Source organism: Saimiri boliviensis, chromosome 5 (genome assembly GCF_048565385.1).
Source record: "Saimiri boliviensis isolate mSaiBol1 chromosome 5, mSaiBol1.pri, whole genome shotgun sequence".
Taxonomy (NCBI): Eukaryota; Metazoa; Chordata; class Mammalia; order Primates; family Cebidae; genus Saimiri; species Saimiri boliviensis.
In genome coordinates, this window is record NC_133453.1 from 6,234,736 (window position 1) to 6,260,911 (window position 26,176).

At 46.2% G+C, this 26,176-nt stretch overlaps 1 pseudogene; it reads left to right on the forward strand.

The window, feature by feature from the left end:
- Positions 1-11,337: 11,337 nt before the first annotated feature.
- On the forward strand, positions 11,338-26,010 carry LOC101049514 (peptidyl-prolyl cis-trans isomerase E pseudogene; annotated as a pseudogene).
- Positions 26,011-26,176: the final 166 nt, after the last annotated feature.

The following is a 26,176-nucleotide window of genomic DNA, read 5'->3' on the forward strand; positions in this document are numbered from 1 at the left end:
CGGCCTGGTAAATTCTTAATTATGGAAATACTGGGTCAAAGGTAACATGCACTTAAAATGTTGATTTCTGCTGGCAAACTGCTTCCAGAGAGGTTGCTGTAGTTTATTTTTCTACCATCGATGTGTGAACCTAACAGATTTTCCACGTTCCAGCAGATTATGCATGCCAATTGTTTGATTTTCCCAATGATAGTTGAAAAGTGGCCTCTTCCATTGTTTAACGATGATACCATCATTATTTAATTTGCATTTTAAAAATTCTGAGGTGAAACATCTTTGAATATATTTGTTGGCCATTTATGTAACTTTGGTTCAGTGAAATGCTCTGTTCTTGACACTGTTTTTTCTCTTGGGTTTTCGTCCTTCTATGATTATTTTATTAAGGAAGTCAGCTCTTTGTCTGCGTATAGTTTATACATCTCTTGTTCTTTTGCCATTTGAAACCTGTTTATTGTTTTTCACACAGAGGACATTTTAAATTTTCATTTAGCAATTTGAACAATTTTTATCTGTTTTTTTTTTAGGTTCTTACATGGATTCTTAGACACAGCTCCATTCCAAGATTTAAAAATCCATGTTTTCTTCTAGTGCTTTAATAAGGTACATTTTTACATTTAAACCTTTGAACTGTCCAGAGCCACTTCATTCAGTGGAAACTTCTGTGTTGATGGAAATGTTCTGTGTTGTCCAGTATGGCAGCCACCAGCCTTGTGTGGCTCCTAAGCACTTGAATTGTGGCTAATGCAACTGAATATGAGTTTTTATCTTTATTTAATTTGAATTAACGTAACTTTAAATAGTTCCAGGTGACCGGTGGCTGCATTATTGCAACCTGCACATCTAGAGTTTATTCTGGTGATAAGATCGCAGTAAGAGCCAGGCATGGTGGCTCATGCTGGTAATCCCAGCACTTTGGGAGGCTGAGGTGGGTGGATCCCTTGAGCTCAGGAGTCTGAGACATGTGTATTTGAGATCAGTTTGGGCAACATGGTAAAACTCTGTTTCTACAAAAAATGCAAAATGAGCTGAGCATAATGGTCGGCACCTGCAAACCCAGCTACCTAGAAGACTGAGATGGGAGAATTGCTTGAACCCAAGAAGTGGAGGTGGCAGTGAGCCGAGATCTCACTACTGCACTCCAGCCAGGGCAACAGAGATCCTATCTCAAAAACGAAATAAATTAGAAAATAAAAATAAAAAAAAATTGCGGTAGGGGCCAGGAGCGGTGGCTCATGCTTATAATCCCAGCACTTCAGGAGGCTGAGGTGGATGGATCTCTTGAGGTCAGGAGTTTGCAACCAGCATGGCCAACATGGTAAAACCTGGTCTCTACTAAAAATACAAAAATTAGACAGGCATGGTGGTGCATGCTTGTAATCCCAGCTACTTGGGAAGCTGAGGCAGGAGAATTGCTTGAACCCGGGAGGTGGAAGTTGCAGTGAACTCAGATGGAGCCGCTATGCTCCAGCATGGGTGACAGAGTGAGACTCTGTTTCAGAAAAAGAAAACCCACAAAACTTGCAGTATGGATCACTTCCCCACCCCCTCCTACTGACACCAGTTGTCCCAATGTCATGCACTGAACCTTGCTTTTGCCCTAGATATGAAGTGTCCCCATTGCCACATGCTCAATTCCCGTGTACATTTGAGTCTATTTCTGGATACTCTGCTCAGTTTCATTGATTTTAGGGAAACTTTATATTTTTATGAGAGCTTTCGGAGAACTTCTCTAGTTACAGTATCTTAGAGCCTTGGGATTGCTTAACAGAAGCATCTATTGGCTGACCTTAGCATAAAAGATGGCAATTTATTCTTCGTTATTTCCCATTCTGTTTTTTGACCATAATATTTAACCTAAACTAACTGATAACAAAGAACTTAGAAAAACAGCTGAAAGGTTGACACATGGGCTTTTTAAAGAACTAAGTACACACACACACACACACACACACACACACACACACACACACACAGATTTTTTTTCGAAGTTTTCATGGGGAGCCAGCTCCAGGTAAATGGAACTGGGGGTAAGGTCAGCTTCCGCACCTTCCTGTACGCATCCTGGGTCCTCCCATCCCAAACAGCAGTTATGCCTCCCTCATCCTGAGCCTCCCACACCTGCCCTCCCCTCCTCACTCAGGAAAGGACCCAGCTAACGTCCTCTCACAGGAAAGCCCAAGGGGTCCTCCCCAGAGGGATGAGCGTTTCAAAGGGGAGAAGATCCCTGGCTTTAGAAGAATAATAATGACAAATTGCTGGGTACAACGCAGCAATAATGACAAATTCTGGTACAACCATTGAGAAGAGACCAATATTTGGGGGGTGTTAAGTTACCTTCTTGTCTGTTAAAAAACTTGATTTCTTAGATTTGTGAAATTTGTTAGCTGGGCATGGTGGCTGTAATCCCAGCACTTTGAGAGGCCAAGGTGGGTGAATCACCTGAGGTCAGGAGTTTGAGACCAGCCTGGCCAACATGGCAAGACTCCGTCTGTAGTAAAAATACAAAAATTAGCCAGGTGTGGTGGCATGTGCCTGTAATCAGCTACTCGGGAGGTCTGAGGCAGGAGAATCCCTTGAATCCAGGAGGCAGAGGTTGCAGTGAGCTGAGATCGTGGCATTGCACTCCAGCCTGGGTGACGAGCAAGAAAAAAAAGATTTTTCAAGTGGGTGAATGCTATGGGGGAGCCATCAGGAACAGTCCTGACTCCCTGCTCTCTTTCTTCTTGATTTTTCCAATCCTGCTCCATTGCTTCTCCCTTCCCTGTTGTAGATAACTCCTGGGGCAGACCCACAGCTTTCGGGCACCTCAGCTGTCACAGCCTCATTTAGGTGATGCTGATTCCCTTCCCAAGATGAAATAATTGAGGCCAGCCTAATACCCAGGCTTCAACCTTATAACTAGGGTGTGCCTAGCTCTGCCAGCAGAACCCTACCCTGGGATAAAGGAAACCTCTGCTCTTCCTCCTCCCATCCTCTCCTGTCTTCACCTTCGGGGGTCAGGGCAGGCAGAGAAGGGCTTAGCAGAAAGGAGCAAAAGTCCTTTGACTTTGAGGGTGTTCTTTGTCATTCTCTCTCGGCCCTCAAAGCCCTTGGCCACGGCAGGCATCCAAGTGCTGGCTCTTTTGCCCCACTCAAGGTATTAGCTCTTAGATGGGCCTGTGCTCTAACTGATTGTAGCTCTGCTCAGCTCCTGCCCCAAGGTCCAGCCCACAGCCTCTTATAGCTGAGGACCCTATGCCCTCGGAGGGCTGCCTTTGCTGGTGGGTTCCCATAATGTCAACTCTGCTCAGCCTATCTTCTCAGCATCCACTGGCCACTCCTCTCCAAAAATAAAGAAAACTCATGCATTCCTACCAGAGCAGATGTTGGGGGTCTGTGCAACTGTACAGCTGCCCAAACCCCAGTCCTGCCATCTGTCACGGGGTCCCAGCCAGCTCCCCACTGTCAGAGCCCTCCAATGGGTGCAGGCTCCAGGTCTCCCAAGCCCTCCCGCCCACGCTCCATCCCAGTGCATCAGAATGGCCCCCACATCTGCAGCTCAGACACTGTTTAGGTAGAGTGAGGCACAGGCACCAGCAGCCTCTACAGAAGCTTCTCTTGGAGGCATCTGGGGTTGGAGGTAGGAGTAATGGGAAGACATTTCAGCATCCTCCCCCACCACAGTTGGACTCTTCTCTGTTCCTTCCTCAGTTCCTACCAGCGATCTCCAGCAAACTCAAGTCTTTCTCAAGATAGCCTGCTGATGGGAGTGGATTCTATTGGGATGTTTCTCTCTCTCTCTCTCTCTGTCTCTCTGTCTCTGTCTGTGTGTGTCTCTCTCTCTCTCTTTCTCTCTCTTTTATTCTTTCGTTCTTTTCTTTCTCTCTTTCTCCCTTTCTTCCTCCCTCCCTCTCCTTCTTTCCTTCCTTCCTTCCTTCCTTCTTTCCTTCCTATATCTTCCTTCCTTCTTCAGAGTTCTGCTCTTGTTGCCCAGGCTGGAGTGCAGTGGCAGGATCTCGGCTCATTCCAACCTCCATCTCCTGGGTTCAAGTGATTCTTCTGCCTCAGTCTCCCAAGTAGCTGGCATTATGGGCCTGCGCCATCATACCCAAATAATTATATATTTTTAGCAGAGAGTGGGTTTCACCATGTTGGTCAGGCTGGTCTCCAACTCTTGACCTAAGATGACCTACCTGCCTCATCCTCCCAAGGATTACAGGCATGAGCCACTGCACCCAGGCAGGATGCATCTTGAAGCTTGGCTTTAGAACCTCAGGTTATTTTAGAACAAAATGCTGCAACAAGTTAGCAAAATAAAAAGAGAAAATTTTTTAAGTTGGCAGGAATTCAGATTCATTTTGAAGTTCTTTCTGTGCATTTGCACTGCTACTGGGAAGGTTTTTCCCTCTTTGGCAAAAGTAGGCTTCCCATTAACCACTCCAGCTCCCTGTGTGCAGCAAGCATGTGACAGGAATCCTACCTGGCTGCGGCTGCAGCTGTAGCTGGACAGAGCCAATCTGTGGAATCCAGGCATGGGCAGCAGAGACAGCCCCACGGTGCTTGGCACAGCTATAAGGTCTCCCCATGAGAATAGGTAGAAATTGTGCTGCATTTAAATAAGAGGTATCTAATCAATAAGAAATTTAAAGAAGACCCAGTTTGTGCCCTGCAGTGAGTAGTCTCCTTATACAAATGCCACAGACCCGTGGATTCAGGGAACCTCATGGCCACAATGGGCCTAATTGTCCTTTATAGCTGAGCATAGCTAAGAGTCAGAAATGGGGCTTTCGGACATAGATATCAGCCAGTTAGTTCCACATTCATTTTCAATTGCTTGTGAACTGAGACATTTTCCTCACAAATAAAACACAAGGGGTAACTTTCCTCTGCTGATACTGAATTTTAAAAATCAGGCCTGGATGTGCTGGCTCATGCCTGTAATCCCAGCACTTTGGGAGGCCAAGGCAGGAGGATTGCTTGAGCCTAGGAATTTGAGACCACCCTGGGCAACATGGTGAGATCTCATCACTACAACAAATTTTTTTTTTTTTAATTAGCTGGGCATGGTGGCATTCGGCTACTGGCCCAGCTACTCGGGAGGCTGAGGTGAGAGGATTGCTTCAGCCCAGAGGGTCGAGGCTGCAGGGAGCCTTGATTGCATCACTGTGTTCCAGCCCGGGCAACGGCGAGACCCTGTCTCAAAAAAACAAGACAAAAACAAAACACCAACAAAAGAAAATCCTACTGATGGCCTTTTGGTTTTGCATTTAAGCCCTAGAAATATAAATCGGTAGCTGGAGCCGTCCTGAACACCTTGTCAATGCCGAACACATGAGCAGGGGTCTGTCTGTATTCACTTCTCTAAGTCCACAGCTTCTGCATGTTCTCTCAAGGAGAGCCATTGCTCTGTTCGACCCACGTCCATTGAGCAGTATTGATAACCAGCTCCTCAATGAGTAGAGGCAGGGGAGGGAAGAGTCAGGGATGTGGGTTCAAATTCTGGTGCTGGGTCTGACTCTGAGCCTTTCTGAGTGAGTCTCCTCGGACTGCTCTCATCAAGCCCTGCAAGCTGGGCGGCTTAAAGCAACAGAGAATCACTCTCTTGCAGCTGTAGAGGTCAGATGTCCAACAGCATAGGAGGCAGCAGGAATGGTTCTTTCCTGGGGGCCTGGAGGTTGGATCTGTCCCCTGCTTCTCTCCTGGCTTTGCTGGCAGTCTTTGGCATTCCTTGTTTCGTGGATGCCTCGCTCCAGTCTCTGCCCCTATAGAGCACAACTTTCTCCCTGTATCTGTCTCAGCGTCCTTTCTCTTTATAAGGACATTAGTCATATTGCATTAAGGGTCCAACCTATACCGTTGGCACCTCACCTTAACTTCGCATCTTCTGTTTTTTAGTCTCGCTCTGTCAGCCAGACTGGAGTGCAGTGGCGTGATCTCGGCTCACGGCAACCTCTGCCTCCCACGTTCAAGCCATTCTTCTCCTTCAGCCTCCCAAGTAGCTGGGACGACAGGCGCGTGCCACCATGCTGGCTAATTTTTTTCTCTTTTTAGTAGAGAGGGGTTTTTACCGTGTTAGACAGGATGGTCTCCATCTCCGGACCTTGTGATCCGCCTGCTTCAGAGTCCCAAACTGCTGGGATTTCAGGTGTGAGCCACTGCCCCCAGCCTTAACTTCACATCTTGATGACACCCACAAAGATCCTATTTCCAATTCAAGTTGTAGTCACAGGATTAGGGCTTCAACCTATCATTTTGGTGGACACAATTCAACACCTTCCAATGCTGGCATCTGCTGTCTGAATGTTTACTGTGAGAGTCACGAGGAAGAGCTTTGGAGTCCTGGTGCTATCTAGGGAGCCCACACTCCCTCTTCCCCAGGGCATTGAAGAGCAGCCCTGGGATCCTGAGGGCAGACCAATTATTGTGATTGGTGTTCTTCATTTGGTCACACAAAACCCAAACTGATACACAAAAAGTAAATGTAGTGGGTCACAAGTAATTGAGCTAGAATAGTCTCTGAAAAATCTCTTCTCCACAGATCTCAAATTCTTTAACCACCAGCCTTTGATCTAATTGAATTTTGATAATTGTTCCCTTGCTCTACTTACTTCCTTCTGAGATGGCAAATGAATCGCCTCGTGGAAGCACACACTTGTTACCTTTCTTCTCAATTCTGATCCCTTTAATTCCGATTTTTTGTCACTGACACCTGTCCTGTTTCCTGAACTAATAGACCAACAGCTTTGCTCTTATTTTCACCACCTGGCAGCATGACTCTGAGCTGTGTCCCTAGATAGCATGTAATTTCCACCAGTGTTGATGGAACATTCCATCTAGCCCATCTCCTCCATCGACTCTCATCACGTTCAGTTTGAGAACTTCAGACTACCAATGTTGGTGGACAGGGCAAGTGTGACCCAAGAACCACCCGCAGGCAAACAGCCCCTCCCGCTCCAAGCTCACATCTTCTTCCTTTTTGCATAACTCCATCCCAGTCCTCTGACTGTCAATCTTTTCTACTCAGCTCTCCCAATAGCTGAGCTGTTTAGTTGACATCAACTCCCAACAGCTGGGCTGCGCAGTCGTCCCAAGTTTGACATCCTTGGGCTGTTTGCAAAGGAGAAGCCTCTAGCATTCTGCCTGGCGTTTTTTGTTTTGTTTTGTTTCTTTTGTTTTAAGATACGGTCTCACTCTGTTGCCCAGGCTGGAGTGCAGTGACTCTATCATAGTTCACTGCAGCCTTGGACTCCTGAGCTCAAGTGAGCCTCCCATCTCAGCCCCATGAATAGCTGGAACTACAAGCACACACCATCACATCCACCTAATTTTTTTATTTTTATTTTTTGTAGAGACAGAATCTCGGTATGTTGCCCATGCTGTTCTCCAACTCGGAGGCTCCAACAATCTGCCTGCCTTGACCTCCCAAAGTGCTGGGATTACAAGCATGAGCCACAGTGCCTGGCCCTGCCTAGAGTTGAGGTCCTGCAGCCTGTGCTCAGGAGCTGTGAGAGGAAGGGGCGGGGTCTCAGCATCCAGAAAGTGAACATTCGCTAACCCCCGCATCTTTAGGAGGTCAGCAGAGAGCCTGTCTTCAGCTCCAGTGAGTGTGCCCAGTCCAGAGGGAGTTTGCTCTTCTCTCTCCAGAGGGTCCAGTCCCAGGCTTTGCTGAATGGGAAGAGGCATCTTCTCAGCTGAGTGTTGCTTAAGTGAACTCTCATCCCAATCTCCTTGGTTCAGCTCTATACCCACTGCCCCCACTCACCTACTTCTAGCGGTAGCTACACCTTTCAGCGATTCTGCACCTTGGATCTTAGCCTTCTCATAGCCTGCATCAAGTTTCCAAGCTCTGTTCGGTCTTTCTCACTCACTGGACTGCTTTCCAACTTCCGAGTCTTGTGGCTGTTGCTTATTCTTCCATTTTTCTCATTTGTGTGTCTTAAAACAACACTTTTCTGTTATATGGCTCTATTGCAAAACATTTAGTTAATCGACTATTGTTCTGGGTATTTAAATTGTTTCCATTTTTGTTGTATTGCAGTGAGGCTGAATTGAACAGCCTTGGACATATTTGTTTCTATAGCTCTTTCTTAGAATAAATTATTGAAAGAGAAATTGCTGGAAATAAAAACACACACAATATTTACTACATATATATTACATGTGTATCAAAAGATTTATGAGCATATACATATTCATATTATATATATAAATATATTCTAGATTTATATGATATTGTTAAAAATGATTTTGGTGCCATCCAGATATACTTTTCTTTCATTAACTTTAGTGCTTGGGGTCTGACTCCTGGGGTTCAAATCTCAGCTCTTCCACTCACAGTTAGTGTGATATCATTTAGCCTCTCTGAGTGTCAGCGTGCTCCTCTGTGAGATGGCCATGATAGATTGCCTGCCTTTCACGCAGTAGTGAAGATTCAGTACAGCCATGCCTGTAATGTCCCTGGCACTGAGCCTGGCACAGAGCCAGCCCTCGGGAAGTTTCTGAAATGCTGGCCTTCAGGGTCGGGAAATGGCATTCCCCTTCCCACCTGACTTCTTTTTTTTTTTTTTTTTTGAGACAGGATCTCGCTCTGTCACCCAGGCTGGAGTGCAGCAGCAAGATCACTGCTGAGCGCAGCCTTGACGTCCTGGGCTCAAGCAATTCTCCTACTTCAGCCTCCTGGGCAGCTGAGACCAGAGGTGCCCACTCCCAAGCCTGGCTAATTAAAACAATTTTTTTTTAATAGAGATGGGAATCTCACTATGCACAGGCCAGTCTCGAACTCCTGGGCGCAAACGATACTCCTGCCTCAGTCTCCCAAAGTGCTGGGATTATAGGTGTGAGCCACCGCACCTGATCCCCACCTGACTTCTGAACAATGCCAAACTAAACCAAAATAATCAGGGGACAGAGACCTCAATGTCACCTTTATTATTGACAAAGTCGGGGCCAGATTCAAGAACAGACTGCCAGCTCCCTTCTTGTAGTGTAGAATTGGCAGAGGTCTTGGAGGGAGGTTTGAGTCTGTGCCCAGCTGAGACATTGTACCCCATTCCTCCCTTGGGCTGGTCTGCATAGGGAAAGGGAAAGACAGACTCTTGGGGCTTAGACTGTCGATAGGTTAGCTTCTTGCAGCAGAGCAGTGAGGGCTGGTGCTGTTGCCCAAAGAGAGCTCGCTCTGCTTCTGTGAAGGTGCAGGTGGGCAGGAGGCCTGGTTTTTCTTGAAAATCCTTCTTCAAGAAAAAGCAGAGGATGGCTTCTCTAATCCCAGCTTTCTGTCCTCTTTCCCCGCTAGGCTTCCCGTTCAAGACACTGGTCAGCCAAGGGCGAGCCTCACCTCCCAGAGCAAGCAAAACCGCAGTTTCTCTGAGCGGGGCTGTGGCCAACTTCATGTGATGCGATCCAACATCAGGCACTGGGCTCTCAGGGATTCTCTTAGGAGCTCAGAGCAGTACAGAGATTGTTTCCAAAGAGCTCTGAAATCAGAATACCACATGAGCTAAATCAACCCAAGGTCATTTCTCCCCAAGGCCAGACACTCTGTTACTTCTTATCTCAAATTATATCTAAGCATGTCGTTTGACATGGCTTATCAGAGGTTCTGCAGTGTGATCAAATGACATCCTGAAGATACTCCAGGAATTCAGAGGCACCAAGAAGTTGTCTTCTATTTGGATATAAGCCCTCTCTTCATTAAGAACTTCCTGGGGATAAATTAAAACCAGAAGATTAAGTTTCCTTGCAAGTTTAAGTTCAAAGAAGTGAAAGTCCAAGGGAATGAAAGTTGGAATTAAAATTTTCTTTGCCCTTGTGAGTTAAAAGTCAAAGCAATTAGAGACCAAACATCAAGCCCCCCCAGTTTCTAATCTGTCTGGAGCTCAGCCATAGATGTTCTTGACAGATGTGCAGTAGCCCCAGGGCTCTTCCTGCAGTTGGGTCCCCTTCTCTTGGAGACGGCCAGGTTTCCAGCTTCGGCCACAGAGGACAGTCGCCTGGTGTCTTAGTTGCCTAGGACTTCCATAACAAGAGAACAGAAACTGGATGGCTTAAAATGACTAAAATTAGCCTAGGCAACATAATGTGACCCCATCTCTACAAAAAAATAGAAAAAATTAGCCAAGTATGGTGGTACACATCTGTAGTCCCAGCTACTTGGGAGGCTGAGGCAGGAGGATCACATGAGCCCAGGAGTTCAAGGCTGCAGTGAGTTATGATTGCACCACTGCATTCCGGTCTGGGCAACAGAGCGAGACCCTATTAAAACAAAGCAAAACAAAACACAAACCAACGAAAGACAACAGAAATTTATTGTCTCGTAACACTGGAGGTTACAAGCTCAAAATCTGTGTCATCAGGAATGGTTCCTTCTGGAGGCTCTGAGAAGGAAAGGGTCCCATGCCTCTCTCCAGCGACTGGGGTTGCTGGCACTCCTTGGTGTGCATTGGCTTGAGGACCCTTCACTCCACTCCGCCTTTGTCTTCATGTCACCTTCTCTGTGACTCTGTGTGTCCTTTCTCTGTCTCTTATAAGGACACTCATAGGATTTAGGGTCCACCCAAATTCCATGTGATCTCTGTATTAGTCTGTTCTCTTGCTGCTGATAAAGACAGACCTGAAACCGGTGATTTGTAAAGAAAAAGAGTTTTAATGCACTCACAGTTCCACATGGCTGGGGAGGCCTCACACTCCTGGTGGAAGGTGAGGGAAGAATAAAGGCAAGTCTTATGTGGCTGCAGGCAAAGACACAATGAGAGCCAAGCGAAAGGGGTTTCCCCTCATAAAACGATAGTCACTACCATGAGAACAGGATGGGAGAAACCACCTCCATGACTCAATTATCTCCCACTGGGTCCCTTTCACAACACATGGTGATTATTGGAGCTACAATTCAAGAGGAGATTTAGGTGGGGACACAGACCAACCATATGACTTTCCCTTTGATCCTTAATTATTTCCACCAGCAAATATACCCTATTTCTAAAGAAGGCCACATTTTGAGCATCTGGATGGACACAAATTTTTGTGTCATCACACTTGGGGAGAGTCAGTGACTCCTAGCACCCAGGCCGTGTCCCACCCCTGTTCATTCAGAATCTCTGGGGCGAGGCCCTGACAACAGGACCTTTTCAAGTTTCCTTGGGTGATTCCAATGTGCAGCCATGTCTGAGAAGCTGATTTAGGCCTCAGGAAGTTGAGTGGGTCTCTTGCATATGCCTCTTTTACAGAGGTCAAGAGTGACAAGGATGGGAACCACAGAATGTCCTGGTCACACCCTCTGCCATAAGGAAGCAGGCTCATGCTAGACTTGCAGCCACCCTGGGGTGGGGTCCGAATGAGGGTGGGGGTGGGGAGAACTTGGACATGGACATCAAGAAGGTGTACGTGGACATCAAGATTGGGAACAAGCCGCCGGCTGCATCCAGATGCTCCTGCGTTCCGACGTTGTGCCTATGACTGCAGAGAATTTCCGCTGCCTGTGCACCCACGAAAAGGGCTTTGGCTTTAAGGGAAGCAGCTTCCACCGTATCATCCCCCTAGTTCATGTGCCAGGGCGGTGATTTCACAAACCACAATGGTACTGGAGGCAAGTCCGTCTATGGGAAGAAATTCGATGATGAAAACTTTATACTCAAGCACACGGGACCAGGTCTACTCTCCACGGCCAACTCCGGCCCAGACACCAATGGCGCCCAGTTCTTCCTGACATGTGACAAGACAGACTGGCTGGATGGCAAGCACGTGGTGTTTGCAGAGATCACTGAAGGCCTGGATGTCTTGCGACAAATTGAGGCCCAGGGCAGCAAGGGCGGGCTTTCACCTCCTTGCTTTCACAACTGCCTTGGACTGGTGGGTATCCTTGACTTCTGAATGGAAAGCAAGTGGAGGAACCTGAATCAAGGCATTGGGATGATGCTGTGTTGGCTTCATCTGGGGGAGAATCCATCTGCTCATCGGAGACTTTGCTGCCTTCTGGCAAAGGTTACACATTTGCAGTGGGTGCACACCCTTTCCCCACGTCTTACTTGAGATAATGTTTTTCCCCGTTCTGCATAAGGAAACCTCTGATTTTGCCTTTTCCTTTTCAGCCCAAGCTCTGGGCTGCTCCACTGGGCTTTATGGGGCCTGACCTTGGGGCATTTGGCTGGTGGGGGTTTCCCACTGCTGTCCTTGTCTGACGGGGGACCCTTGAATTTCTAGTAGTTTAAGTTACTTCTTAAATTAAGCATGAATTTTTCTTAATTTAGTATTTCTTCTTAATTGTTCTGATTTTTTTCTTAATTTCTTTCTAATGAAGCACGTAGGGTGAGTCTTGTTTCCCTGTTCTGAGTGCCTTGCTTCCTATTTTCTTGTGGCTTTGGTTTTTCTGACTCCTCCACACCCTGCCTTGTGAGGCTGCCATGGTGAGAAAAATGAAATCAAACAGTTCTAGGTTTGTCACAACTACCCATTGTTCAAAAAGTTCTCTTCTGCTGACAACTAACTCCCTTCCTGAGTGGGACAGTCCTACCTGGGTGACATTCTCCCACAAGATGAGTTTTTAGGCTGGAGTTGGACTTGATTTATTACTTTCCTCCTTAGCTCAGGACATCTTGGCTGAATTTCCTCTTGGTGTTCTTATTCCTGGAGCTTGTTTTCATAGAGCCCAGGAACTACTCACGTCACGCCGACTGTGATAACCTTGAAATCCACCTAAGGATGCCGCTTTCGGTGTTTTGCTCTCTTCTTTGTGGCCTTCTCTCAAATCTGTTCAGATTTTCTGTGCTCATTTAGAATAGCTGTTCAACCATTAATGGTGTTTTTCCAGCTACACTTACCCTAGACTCTGATGCTCCAAGTGGTTCCCCTGCAAAGGCAGTCCTTCCGACAGATCCCCTGAGAGTGCAGTGCTGCCAGATTGCATCAGACACCATCGCCGCTTCTGATTTGTTGACTATGAAGATCATGTCACTACCAGCATCCTCCCCCTTTCCCCGGTAAGAGCAGTTAGGGGTGCCCTTTCCTGTTGATACTTGTCTTTCCCAGACCTTAGGTCTCATTTTTCCCCTTCAGTACTGTTGTGGTTGCCTGCTAAAATTCCACTCTTTCTTCTGTCTTACAAGGAAATTTCTTTCTCCAGTGGAAACCTTGGTTGGCCTTATTTTTGTTTTTCCAAGGCTGCTGTTCTGACTTTAAGCCTTAAGCTTTCTTTCTTAAATGTCACTCTGATTTCTTCTTGATCTTTGAGCAAATATGATTTCTAAAGACAACATGTAACGGGCACAGGCCTTTGGGTTGGTAATAATTTACTGACTTGTTTCTCTATCTTAATCCAAAATGGCAAGCTTATGCACACACACACACACACACACACACACACACACACACAAACACACACCCCTGCATATATATGTGATGGTAGCATAAATATATATTATTTTATAACAGAGACCCATGTTTTTAAAAATTTGTTTATTGCCAGAAATCTACCACCTCCTGAGAATTAGTCAGTTTGGGTCTCTGAAGTTGAAAGCCAAGATCAGAATTTTGCAATAGACGGATACAGAGCTGACTTGAGACCCTGGTGGGGAACCCCAGGATTCAGCTGAGTCCCTCCAGCTTTCTCCTTTGCTGTGCATAAGAACAGAATTGGGTAACCAAGCTATGACTGCCCATCTCCCCTGGATGGGCACGCTCATGCTAAAGCTGCGGTGAACGTGGAACCCAGCTGCCTCACAGTTTAAAAGCAGAACATATTCTGTCAGGGGAGGTCTCCTTTAGCCTTAGCCTCACCTGCAGTACCAGCTTGAACATTCCAATGTGTCTGCACAGTCCGGCTCAAGGTCAGGCCACAGCAGCCGGCACATCAAGGCCGCCCACGCAGCTTGTGTCTGGCTAACACACCTGCTTGGCCCCTGTGGCACACGTCTTTGCTAAGGCCCCGGGTGTGTGCAGCTTCCCTGCAGCTTGTACCACCTGTTCCAGTTTGCTTAGGCTGTCCTAGACTGGGAGCATTTGCTAAGGTGTGGGTAATGCGTACTCGGTCAAGGTCAGGGCCTACTGCCCTTCTTGTTTAAAATTAAAACACCCAAACCTACAACAACTCACCAAGGTTAAATCTCCTTTGGATTGTTTTAAATCTGCTTGTCCAGAAGCTACTAGAAGTTACTAGAAACCGTCAATATCCAAAATCTCCAAGGCCTGTTCTCGCTGAAGGCTCGATTGACCCGTGTCTTTTGTAATCCGAAAAGGACTCCTATACCAGACCATGGTTTAGATGTATGGCAGCACCAGGCTTAGAAGTAACCCATCTGCTCACCATAAGCAAAGACACAGGATAACAGCCTGGAAAGCTTGGTGCTGGGGGCTGTAGATGGAAAGTCAGCTCTTTGCCGGCAGGAGAGGGGATGGGCCTGAGCTATTTATGCTCCATCTCTTTCCCTGACTTCTCAATCAGGTCACTGAGCCCAGCCTTCTTGGGAAAAGCAAGAGGTAGGACAAGGAACTGGAGTATTTAGGGAAAGTTTCTCTCATGGAAACCAGCGTAGCAATGGAGAAGCAACGGAAATGCAGTTCTCACTATTAAGGAGGCGCCGAATGCCTTTTAGACATTGAGAACTATTTTGAGGCTGTCATTGACATATCTTTTGTTAGCTTGTGAATGGTAAGTTTCGCATGAGCATCTACAGTCTGGGGTTTCCAATGTCCCTTATTGACGTATTAACTCATATTATATATAACTCTTTCACCTGAAATGCTGTCAGTTGCTGTGGATTGGTAGAGCTCCAATGTCCACAGAAAATGTAATTTTGGAAATAAAATTCAGTGTGATATAAGTATCTTAATTTGTTTGACTGTTTGCCAGTTAGAACATTTAGAGAATCGGCAGTTATAACAGGATCGTTTTCAGTCTATTTCCTGTCCTTGGTTCTATGATGGAAACAGAGGGAAAAGGTTGTGTGTTTGTTTCCAGTTGAGGCTGTGCCCTATCTGTTTTAAGTCACATCACTACAGGAGGAGCTCAGTGAAGTGTACCCCTGGGGGGTGTTCACGAGTCCTCTTGGGCTACAAAATGGACTAGGGGTTTCTGGAGGATTGGTTTTGCTGCCATTTCCATGGCCCCGGTAGCCTCCCTGATATACTTACCTAGAGCAGGATATATGAACCTTGTGGTGTTGGATTGGAACCAGAGGTATCAGCATAAACTCATCATGTTATAGTGCAAGCACGACAGATGATAGATGGTATAGTTGTGTGTGCACATGGGTTGTTAGTACATGCATATACTTCCTAGCTCTGTCTGCTGAGAGAGTCTAGAAGCCATGACATCCCACTAACAATGAGTAAACCTAGTGCCCATATCTTGGTCTTTAAACACCATCCCCAATAAAAGGCAGCAATGGAAGTGGTGCCAGGGCAGGGAAAATACAAGATGAGCCTAGAACAACATCTTGTGATGCCAAGAAAAGATGGAGTTTGTCAAAAAATTGCAGGAGTCAACCCAAAAGACCTGTTAGTGGTTCAAGCAGAAACACTTGAGCAACAAAATAAATGCCGATGGTACTGAATTTTAATATAAAGAATAAAACAGGGCTGGGCGTGGTGGCGCATGCCTGCAATCCCCGCACTTTGGGAGGCTGAGGCAGGTGGATCACCTGAGGTTGGGAGTTTGAGACCACCCTGACTAACATGGAGAAACGCTGTCTCTACTAAAAATACAAAATTAACCAGGCATGATGGCACACACCTGTAATCCCAGCTACTCAGAAGGCCGAGGCAGGAGAATTGCTGGAACCCAGGAGGCGGAGGTTGCAGTGAGCCAAGATCGCACCATTGCACTCCAGCTTGGGCAAGAAGAGTAAAACTTCTCTAAATAAATAAATACCATCATGAGTTTGTAATGGCATAAGTGAACAGTTACATAAATAGGTGAATAAATGGGGGACAATAGCATTTCAATTACTAAAGAGAAATGAAAGGAAGTGGAGGAGAGCATTAAGCAAACACCTCAGTAATAATTGTTGCACATAAGAGCCCCATTGATACTAAAATTAGTAGTTTTTAGAAACTATTAAACTAAATCCAGAAACTACTAAGTAGTTTAACTAAAACTAAGTAGTTTTAAATTAAAATTAGAAAGTTACTGGAGAAATAGAGTTTGTATAGTTTCCAAGTATCTCCCAGAAGATACTAATCAACTACCAAGGAGAGAAAGATAGTAACTTAGAATGGAGAAGGCTGGCAGACGCCAACTTAACCACACGATCAAGGTAAATGTGCACATTTTGGCATCAGGAACTCCTTGATAAGATGCACCGAAAGGATGTAATGTCATTTTTTTTGCCACATTATTGCTAAAAATGTACAACCTTGCACCAATCATGAGGAAACATTGGCCAAACCTAAACTGAAGAATATTCTAGAGAGTAACTGATCAATATTCTCCAAAAATGTCAAGGTTGGGAGAGACGGGGAAAGACTCCGGAACTGTGACACTGGAGGAGATTGGTAAGGACTAATGAAATGCAACGTGGGTTCCTCACGGAGATCTCGGGGCAGAAAAAGCATGTTCATGGAAAAGCTTGTGAGATTCTAATAAGGACTGTAGTTTGGTTAATAATACCAAGGAGTATTAATTTCCTGTTCTTGATTAAACTACGGTTGTGTTCGCATTAGTTGGAAGCACAGTATACTATCCATATACCTTTTTTAATGTTTAAAATTATTCAAAATAAAAAGTTTAAAGGAAATCATTTTCTCTCCTCATGACTTCATGCAGGGGCAGGTCCACATTTTGTGGAGCTTGAAGCATAATTTTGGAGAGTCTCATTGAGAAGGATGCATAATTATGAATATTAGGTACAAAAATTATGAAAATTCGGTACCAAAATGAATATTAATTAAAAAAGTAAAGAAAGTACAAGAGATTTTTGATTATACACAATTTTGAAATTGAATTTCTCTCATACCATACACACTGACTTACAGAAAAATATTATGATTTTGTCTGGGCATGTTGGTGTACACCTATAATTCCACCACTTTGGGAGGCCAAGGTGGACAGATCACTTGAAGTCAGGAGTTCGAGACCAGCCTGGCCAACATGGTGAAACTGCATCTCTACTAAAAAATACAAAAATTATCCAGGTGTGGTGGCAGGCACCTGTAGTCCCAGCTACTTGGGAGACTGAGGCAGGAGAATTGTTTGAACCCAGGAGGTGGAGGTGGAGGTGGCAGTGAGCTGAGATAGTGCCACTGTCCTCCAGCCTGGACAACAAGAGTGAAACTCTGTAATCCCAGCCCTTTGGGAGGCTGAGGTGGGTGGATCATGAAGTCAAAAGATCCAGACCATCCTAGCCAACATGGTGAAGGATGTCTCTACCAAAAATACAAAAATTAGCTGGGCATGGTAGTGCACATCTGTAGTCTCAGGGATTCAGGAGGCTGAGGCAAGAGAATCGCTTGAACCCTGGAGGCAGATGTTGCAGTGAGCTGAGATTGTACCACTGCACTCCAGCCTGGATGACAGAGTGAGACTCCCTCTCAAACAAACAAAAAAAGAGTGAAATTCCATCTCCAAAAAAAAAAAAAAAAATGCTTTTAATGAAACCTTGTTTATGTAGTCCATTTTGCTCTGTGGGTAGCAATTTGTATGCTGTGTCATCTAGAGCCAAAAGACTTTGTAAGGCCAAGATGTGTCTGATATGTGAAAACACGATATAAAGGTTGGTGTGCACAATGTATCTTTATCCACAGGTGTGCCTGCTGTTTGGATCACTGCTGCAGGTCAGTGTGCATTTACACAGAGATTCTGGTAAGCTCTGTTTACACAACTCCCATGGCTAAAGGAAAACTTTGTCCATTTACTGCTGCATGGGCAGCATTAACGGGTAGGTTCCTTGTGAGAGAGGACGGCCCCTGGAGGTAGCCGCCGTGAGCACTGAGGCCTCAGCTTATGATTTTACACACATAGTGGCTGGGAGAGTTGCCCACAGACAGCTACAGCCTCTGACTTTAAACTCATGTTTACTCTTCCACCCACATGTTCTGAGTGCTGGAAACCGAAGCGTGCTGGAAACCCACAGGTCAGTAGATGATGGCCCAGTCAGTACATCAGCTACATCAGGTGAGCCACAGAGTGGGTGACAGGATTATTCCTGGTAGCTGTTCCCACACAGAGAAGGCTAGAAGTACCATAACATAACCATGTACAAAAGGTCACCACAAGCCAGATATTCACAAATAACCCATCAGACTCCAACTGAATATATTACCAAGGCAATTTCCTCTCAGTCAGATCCCCAAACTGCCCACAGCAGTCTAATGCCACCAGCATGAGGAGAGGTGGACAGAGGGAAGGATGGTTGAGAGAGAGAGAGAGAGAGAGAGGTTGTAACTAGCTACTGTTCAAACATCTTAATTTTGGCCGAGCACAGTGGCTCACATCTGTAATCCCAACATTTCAGGAGGCTGTGGCAGGAGGATTGCTTGAGCCCAGGAGTTTGAGACCAGCCTGGGCAACATATCGAGACCCTGTCTCTTCAAAACTTAAAAAAAAAGAAAATAGCCAGGTGTGGCGGTGTGCACCAGCAGTCCCAGCTGCTTGGGAGGCTGGGGAGGCTGCAGTGAGGTGTGATTGTGTGACCTCACTCCGGCCTGGGCAACAGCATGAGATCCTGTCTCAAAAAAGCAAAAACAAAAAAACCTGACTTTTGCAACATTTTCACAAACATGCGTGACCATATCAACACGCTACCCGGCCCTCCTGGGGTCTTGGGAAAGGCTTATTCTTCTCGAGTAAAAACTGACTTTCTGTGAGATGAAGGCTCTCTCTCACTTTCAACCTCTAATCCCCACACAGGTCCCTTTCTGACACTGGCCCGGGAGCCTTTTCTGTCTCTGTTTCCCGTCCCTTCTTTTCCCGTCCCCCTTTGGGAGACACCTCTGGCTCTGCTTTCCTTGGCTTTTCCCTTCAAGACACTGCAAGCAAGAATGACTGCAGCCGGGAAGCCGGAGAGAGCGCAGACCACGTGGCACCTGCAGTGGCATTGCTTGTCTCTGGGCTGCGCTAAGAGCTGAGGTTCCGGTGTTCCCCAGTCCTGGTGGTGAACTTGCTCCGGCTGCCAGGGGAGCTCTGCACGTGGCTCCTTAGAATATTTCCGATGACTCCATGACAAAAACAAGACTGATGTTCAACGTCTGCAGCTTTGGTAGGGCATAAGCAATGATCAGTTGGAAATGGACTTGGTTATCGCGATGGATCAAGGCCCTGGAGGCCTGCCGGTGAACTGGGCATACACCTTCTAGTTGCCACATTGTGTGAAAATGGTGGGACAGCCCTGGGGAGGGGGTGAGTTGTCATGGAGAGGGTTCAGGCCAAGAGATGGGGATAGTGGCTATTTGCCAATTGGTATAGAAACATTTCTACATTGTATGGCTCTCCTAGTGTCAAGAGCCTGAATGCCAGCTCTGGAGATGGGAACTGAGACTGTCTTCGTTTCACAGAGGAGAAAAAATGTTGAGAATGGGTGACTCGTTCAGGCTCACCCAGGAGTAGCTTGAAGAGGAAGCTGCATGCCCGCTCTTAACTTTCGGCCTTGGGGCCTCTACATGAAGGCAGGGTCCCCTCTTCCTTCCTCTGTCACTCACTCTATCCCTTTGTGTTGCTGCACATGGACCTACTGGGATGGGGAATTCATGCTTTAAAGGAGAGGAAATCAACTGGGAGCCTCTCATGAGAAGCCATCTGGCTCCAGGAATGGGCTCCTGGCATCTGGGAAAGGCTCTTCCATGGAAGGGACGAAGCCCATGACCTCCTCAGCATTGAAGGCCAAACTAGAGTTTGCATGATTATTTAAAAAAAACCTAACATGTAGATATGCCAAGACCAGCCCGGCCAGATTAGCAAAGCAGCGTCTTAAACAAGACTCTACTTAGTATGAGAACGCTTTCTTCCAAATTTTTGCCAATGCCACCATCTTTCAACGACTTAATCTTGACAATTAGGCAGGTAGGAATTGGTATTGTTTTGATTTGCTTTCACTTACGGGAGAGGTTGAATATCTTTAGATTCAATGAGGACAAATTTTGACTATATGTGTCAGAACTAAATGTCTGTACTTACACATGAATTTTATTTACAGAAATGTATCATTTATTCTGGCAAAGAAACACAAAGGTTTATGATAATAATAATCGGCAGTTACTGAGTGTTTAAAACATGCTGGATGCTGTTCTAAGCACTTTATGTTATTATCTCATTTACTCAGTCAACAACCTATTGGGAGGTATTTGTCTATTCCCATTATACAGATGCGAATACTGAGACAGAGAGAGTAATATCCTGCCTGTAAGTCACAAGGCAAATTTATCACAGTACTGTATATAATTGCAACATCCAGAAATAACTTATATAGCTGCCAATTAGAGAGCTGGCTAAATACAACTTGGAATAGTCATTCACTGGAATGCTGGACAGCTACTTGGAAGACTAACATAGATGCTTATTACTATGGTAAGGAAAGATGTCCAAGATACTCTATTTGGTGAAAAAAATAAGTGAAAAACAGTATCAGCCCATTTAAATATATTATACATGTATTATGTATGGGTCTGATTTTGTGTGGGTAGACATTATCTGGAAGAACATACAAGAAACCCATATAGGGCCAGGCACAGTGGCTTATGCCTGTAATCCTATCACTCTGGGAGGCCGAGGTGGGTTGATCACTTGAGGTCAGGAGTTTGAGACCAGCCTGGCCAACCCTGCAAAACCCCATCTCTACTAAAAATAAAAAAATTAGCCGGGTGCTGTGGCATGCGCCTGTAGTCCCAGCTACTTGGGAGGCTAAAGCAGGAGAGCTGCTTGAACCCAGGAGGCAGAGGTTGCAGTGAGCCGAGATGGTATCACTGCATTCCAGCCCGGGCAACAAAGTGAGACTCTGCCTCAATAAATAAATAAATAAATAAATAAATAAAATGAACTCAAGGTGCTCACAGGAATGGATGCCATTAAATCCTTTTAATCAGCTTTCTATTTTTTTTCTTTCAGAAAAAGATGGGAGGACTTCTGGGTTCCTCGTAGGATATAGAAAGGCGGAAAGAGCAGTGCTCACACCCCAAGAACGAGCACATCTACAAAACCGGGGCTTTTCCTACCCCATCACAGCGCTGAGGTCAATGGCCAGTCGGCCTGAAAGTTGGGGCTGGAAAGAGGCGTGACATGGCCCCTGAGTGCCTGCTCGTCTTAATCAGAGGATGGGAAAAAGCAAGTGCGGTGGGGTGGGGTGGGTAGGGGGTGGAGGGGTGGGGGTGGGTAGGGGGTGGAGGGGCGGGGGTGGGTAGGGGGTGGAGGGGTGGGGGTGGGGTCGGGGGAGGCACACACAGCAGGTGGGAAGATTCCAGCCAGGACTTCTGACTGATTGTGGAAGGCGGAGTGAGGGTTCTCAGGAAAGCATCGCTGCACCCACTCTGGCTCTTCTCTGTGGACCTCACCAATTGCTCACAGGAAAAATGAGGGTGGGGAGGGAGGTACAGCTGCCACCAAAGGAAAGGCCAGAGGCCCCCAGGGACCTTCTCACAAAGGAAACAGAGCCTTAAGCTGCTGGGGGTGGAGGGGGGTGGAGGTGGAGGAGGAAACCCTGCTGTCCCTATTATTTTAATTAATAGAAACTGAGGTTTAAAGCTGATGAAGACCAATGTTGTCTGCAGGAAAGAGACAGGAAAAAAAGCCTTCTGTTCCTGGGGGAGGGACAGGGAACCACCTGGGCCCAGAACACGGGAGGTCTTCTCAGGCAGGAGGTGGGGGCAAGGGCAGGACCACAGAGACCCCCACATCCAGACCCGGACCCAGGGGCACAGGGTCTGCCTAAGACTGAGGACGAACCAAGGCGACAGACAACAACCTTTCGGATCCCCGGGCTGACACACAGGGTTAGAAATAACAGTATCTCTGTTGCAGGACAGGGGTCACCATCCAGACCCCAAGAGAGGGTTCTTGGATCTCGGGTAAGAAAGAATTCAGGGCAAGTACCTAAAGTCAAAGCAAATGTACTAGGAAAATAAAGAAATGAAAGAATGGGTACTTGGAGGGCTGCTGGTTGCCCATTTTTATGTTTATTTCTTGATTATATGCTAAACAAGGGCTGGGTTATTCATGCTTCCCCTTTTTAGATATAGGGTAACTTCCTATTGTTGCCATGGCATTTGTAAACTGTCCTGGCGCTGGCTGGTAGGAGTGTAGCAGTGAAGATGACTAGAGTTCACTCTTGTCACCATCTTGGTTTATGTGGGTTTTTGCTGGCTTCTTAACTGAAAGTTGTTTTATCAGCAAGGTCTTTATGACCTGTATCTTGTGCTGACCTCCTATCTCATCCTGTGATTTAGAATGCCTTAACCTCCTGGGAATGCAGCCAGTAGGTCTCAGCCTCATTGTACCCAGCCCCTATTCAAGATAGATTCCTCTGATACCTCTGACATTTCCACTGGGAGAGGGACAGGAAGCGGGGGAGAGGCATCATCTGAGGCGAGCATGTCAGGAAAAGTCCAGCACTGAGATGCAGCACTGACCTTGAGAAAAACTCTCTGGCCACCCAGCCTATGCCCTGGCAGGAGGTAATTCCAGAGGAATTTGGAGCTGATGGTGCATTGAGGATAATCACAGCAACAAGACTCAAACCCAGTTCAACTCCTTCCTAGACTGACCCACCCTGCATCTCAAGCCAAAGGTCTGGAAGAAAAAGGTGTTATAAGTAGAATTTTCGATGCCACAAAAGAATATAAATTAGTTCTCGAATATAAATTTCCTCAGCAAGGCAATTTACTTCTATAGAAGGGTGCGGCTCACAGATGGAACAATGGCAAGGGCATGCCAGGACAAGGAGGGGAAGGGGTACTTATGCCTGACGGGGGTCGCCCCTACTACTATGTTGTTCCCCTATTGGCTACGGTCAGACCATACAAGCTAGACTCATCCCGATTGGCTATTTTAAAGAGAGCAGGGGTCTGAGCTGGAGTGGCAGGGTGGCTGATTTGGAGGGAAGGACGGTTATGGGCAGGTCAGAGCAGGTAGCCAGGGGTGACCTAGGTGAAAGAAGGTGGCTGGAGCAGGTGACTGAAGCAGGTGACCCAAATGAGTCAGGACAGAGCCTGGGCCCAGGGCAAGAGATGTGAACCACTGATTAGAACCAGTGGAGAAAGTTGTTTACTGGAACTACAAGGAAGTTAAACTTTAAAATAGAGAATTAAAGAATAAGAGAGCTGAACATACTGACATGCTGATTCTTTGAAGGGAAACTCGGGGTTCACTATATCTAACAAAGGCATGTCTGTCTCAAGGCACAATACAGTAAGATGAACCTCAGCCTTTGCTGGCCTGCGTAGGTCAGTTTTCAACCCCAAACCACAAAACACATAACAAAGTCAAGAAAAATCAGCTTACCGTTAAGAGGCTAAGCAATCAGTAAAGCCAGATGTAGAGATGACCCCAGAAGTTGGAGCTATCAGAAAGGAAATTTAAAAGAACCATGATTAGTATATGAAAGTTCAAATGGAAACTGTATGATGTAGGTGAACAGATGTGGCATTTCAGTACAGAGATGGGAACTACTAGAGAGAATCAAAGGGAAATTTTAGGGAAAAAAACCCCATGGCAACAGAGATGAGAAATGCCATTGACAGGTTCATCAAACAGCTTCACATAGCTGAGAAACCCCCCCCCCCAAACCTGAAGATAGGTTAATAAAAATTCACCTAAACTGAAACACAGAGAAAAAAAATCAATCAGAAGAGAACAGTCAAGCTTGGTGCAGTGGCTCATGCCTGTAATCCCAGCACTTTGGGAGGCTGAGGCAGGAGAATCACCTGAGGTTAGGAGTTTGAGACCAGCCTGACCAACATGGTGAACGCTGTCTCTACTAAAAACACAAAAATTAGCTGGGTGTGGTGGCAGGTGCCTGTAACTCCAGCTACTTGGGAGGCTGAGACAGGAGAATGGCTTGAACCCAGGAGGTGGATGTTGCAGTGAGCTGAGATGGTACCGTTGCACTCTAGTCTGGGCAACAAGAATCGAACTCCATCTCAAAAAAAAAAAAAAAAAAAAAAAAAGAGAATAGCCAAGAGCTGCAGGATGGTAATATCATGTGATCTAACATGTGCGCAATTGAAATCCCAGAAAGAGAATAGAGGAGAGAATGGACAGAAGAAATATTTAAAGAGATAACAGCGGAGAACTTTCTAGAAAGCATCAAAGACCTTAATCTACATGATCAAGAAGCTCAGAGAATACCAAGCAGGATAAATGACAAACAAAACAAAAAGCCACAACCTACACTCACCGTATTTAAACGGCTGAAAACCAAGGAATTAAAAAACAAAAAACAAAAAACAATAGTGAAGGCCCATGGTAGGAGTGGGGAGTATATTTCAAAAAAAGAAAAAGAAGTGTGGCAGACTTCTCTCCAGAGGGTAAGAAAGCTAAAAGATAGGTCAGGCATGGTGGCTCACACCTGTATCCCAGCACTTTGGGAAGCCAAGGAGGGCAGATCATGAGGTCGGGAGATCAAGATGACCCTGGTCAACACGGTGAAACACTATCTCTGATAAAATACAAAAAAGTCAGCCAGACATGGTGGCGTGAGCCTGTAGTCCCAGCTACTTAGGAGACTGAGGCAGGGGAATCACTTAAACTGGGAGGTGGAGGTTGAGTGACCCAAGATTGCAACACTGCACTTCAGCCTGGTGACAGAGCAAGACTCTGTCTCAGAAACAAAAGAAAGCTAGAAGATAACAATTTTTTTTTTTTTTTTTTAGACAGCCTGGCTCTGTTGCCCAGGGTGGAGTACAGTGGTATGATCTTGGCTCACTGCAACCTTTGCCTCTTGGGTTCAGTTGCTTCTTCTGCATCAGCCTCCCATGTAGCTGGGATTGCAGGCACTCACCACTACACCTGGCTAATTTTTGTATTTCTAGTACAGATGGGGTTTCACCGTGTTGGCCAGGCTGGTCTCGAACTCCTGAGCTCAAGTGATTCCCCCCCTCATCTCAGCCTCCCAAAGTGCTAGGATTACAGATGTGAGCTACCTTGCCCGGGCTCAGGTGGTATTGTTAAAGTGAAAGAAAAAACCCTAAACCTGTCAACTCTGAGCTCTGTACCTAGGGAAATGCCTTTCAGAAATGAAGAAGACAGAGCATTCCCCCCGCTCCCCCAGAAAAACAAGACCTGAGAGAATTCATTACAAGCAGACCTGTACCAAAAGAAATGGTAAAGGAAATTCTTCAGGCAGAAAGATTAGAAGAGCTTATGGATTGAGACAGGAAATAAAAATTGTAAGAATGAAAGTAAAAAGAAAATGCACACGTTTTTTCTTATTTTTAATCACTAGAAGATAATTGACTGTTTACAGCAAAAGTAGTATCGATGGAATGGGCGCGGTAGCTCATGCCTATAATCCCAGCACTTTGGGAGGCCAAGGCAGGTGGATCACCGGAGGTCAGGAGTTCGAGACCAGCCTGGACAACATGGTGAAACCCTATCTCTACCAAAAATACAAAAATCAGCCAGGTGTGGTGGCAAGTGCCTGTAATCCAGCTACTCAAGAGGCTGAGGCAGGGAGAACTGCTTGAAACCGGGAGGTGGAGGTTGCAGTGAGCTGAGATTGCGGCACGGCACTCCAGCTTGGGCGACAGAGTGAGACTCTGTCTAAATAAATAAATAAATCAAGTAGCATCAATGTAACTGTGTGTTTACAGCACATAGAAAGGTAAATGAGGGGCAGCATGAAGCATGGGAGAGAGGAATTATGGTTCTACCGTTGTTAGCTACTCTATACATGAAGATGTCTGATATTATTTGATGGTAAATTGTGATTCGATTTGCTTTTTAGCCCTGCATTTCGCATTGATTCACCCTTTCTCGTCTAACAGCTTCTTGGGAGGATCCTGCAGCGTCTTGGCCTCTCAGATATGGAGAAGCTCAGTGCAGTCCCGTTTGACCCTGCAGTCTCATGGCCAGCTCCTGTCTTCCTCGTCAGCCCCAGCACCCACCAGGCATCGTCCTAAGGGGCCTGCAACGGAATGTCCCCTTCTCGCCTCCTCCCCATCTCCCGGGTCCCCCTTTCCTTCCAGCATTTTGGTGTCTGGGAGAACGGATGGAGGAAGAGCCCAGGTCTCTGCTTACCTGGTGCTGCTGTTTGTACCCGCCTAGGCTTGGCAGCGGTATGGGTGC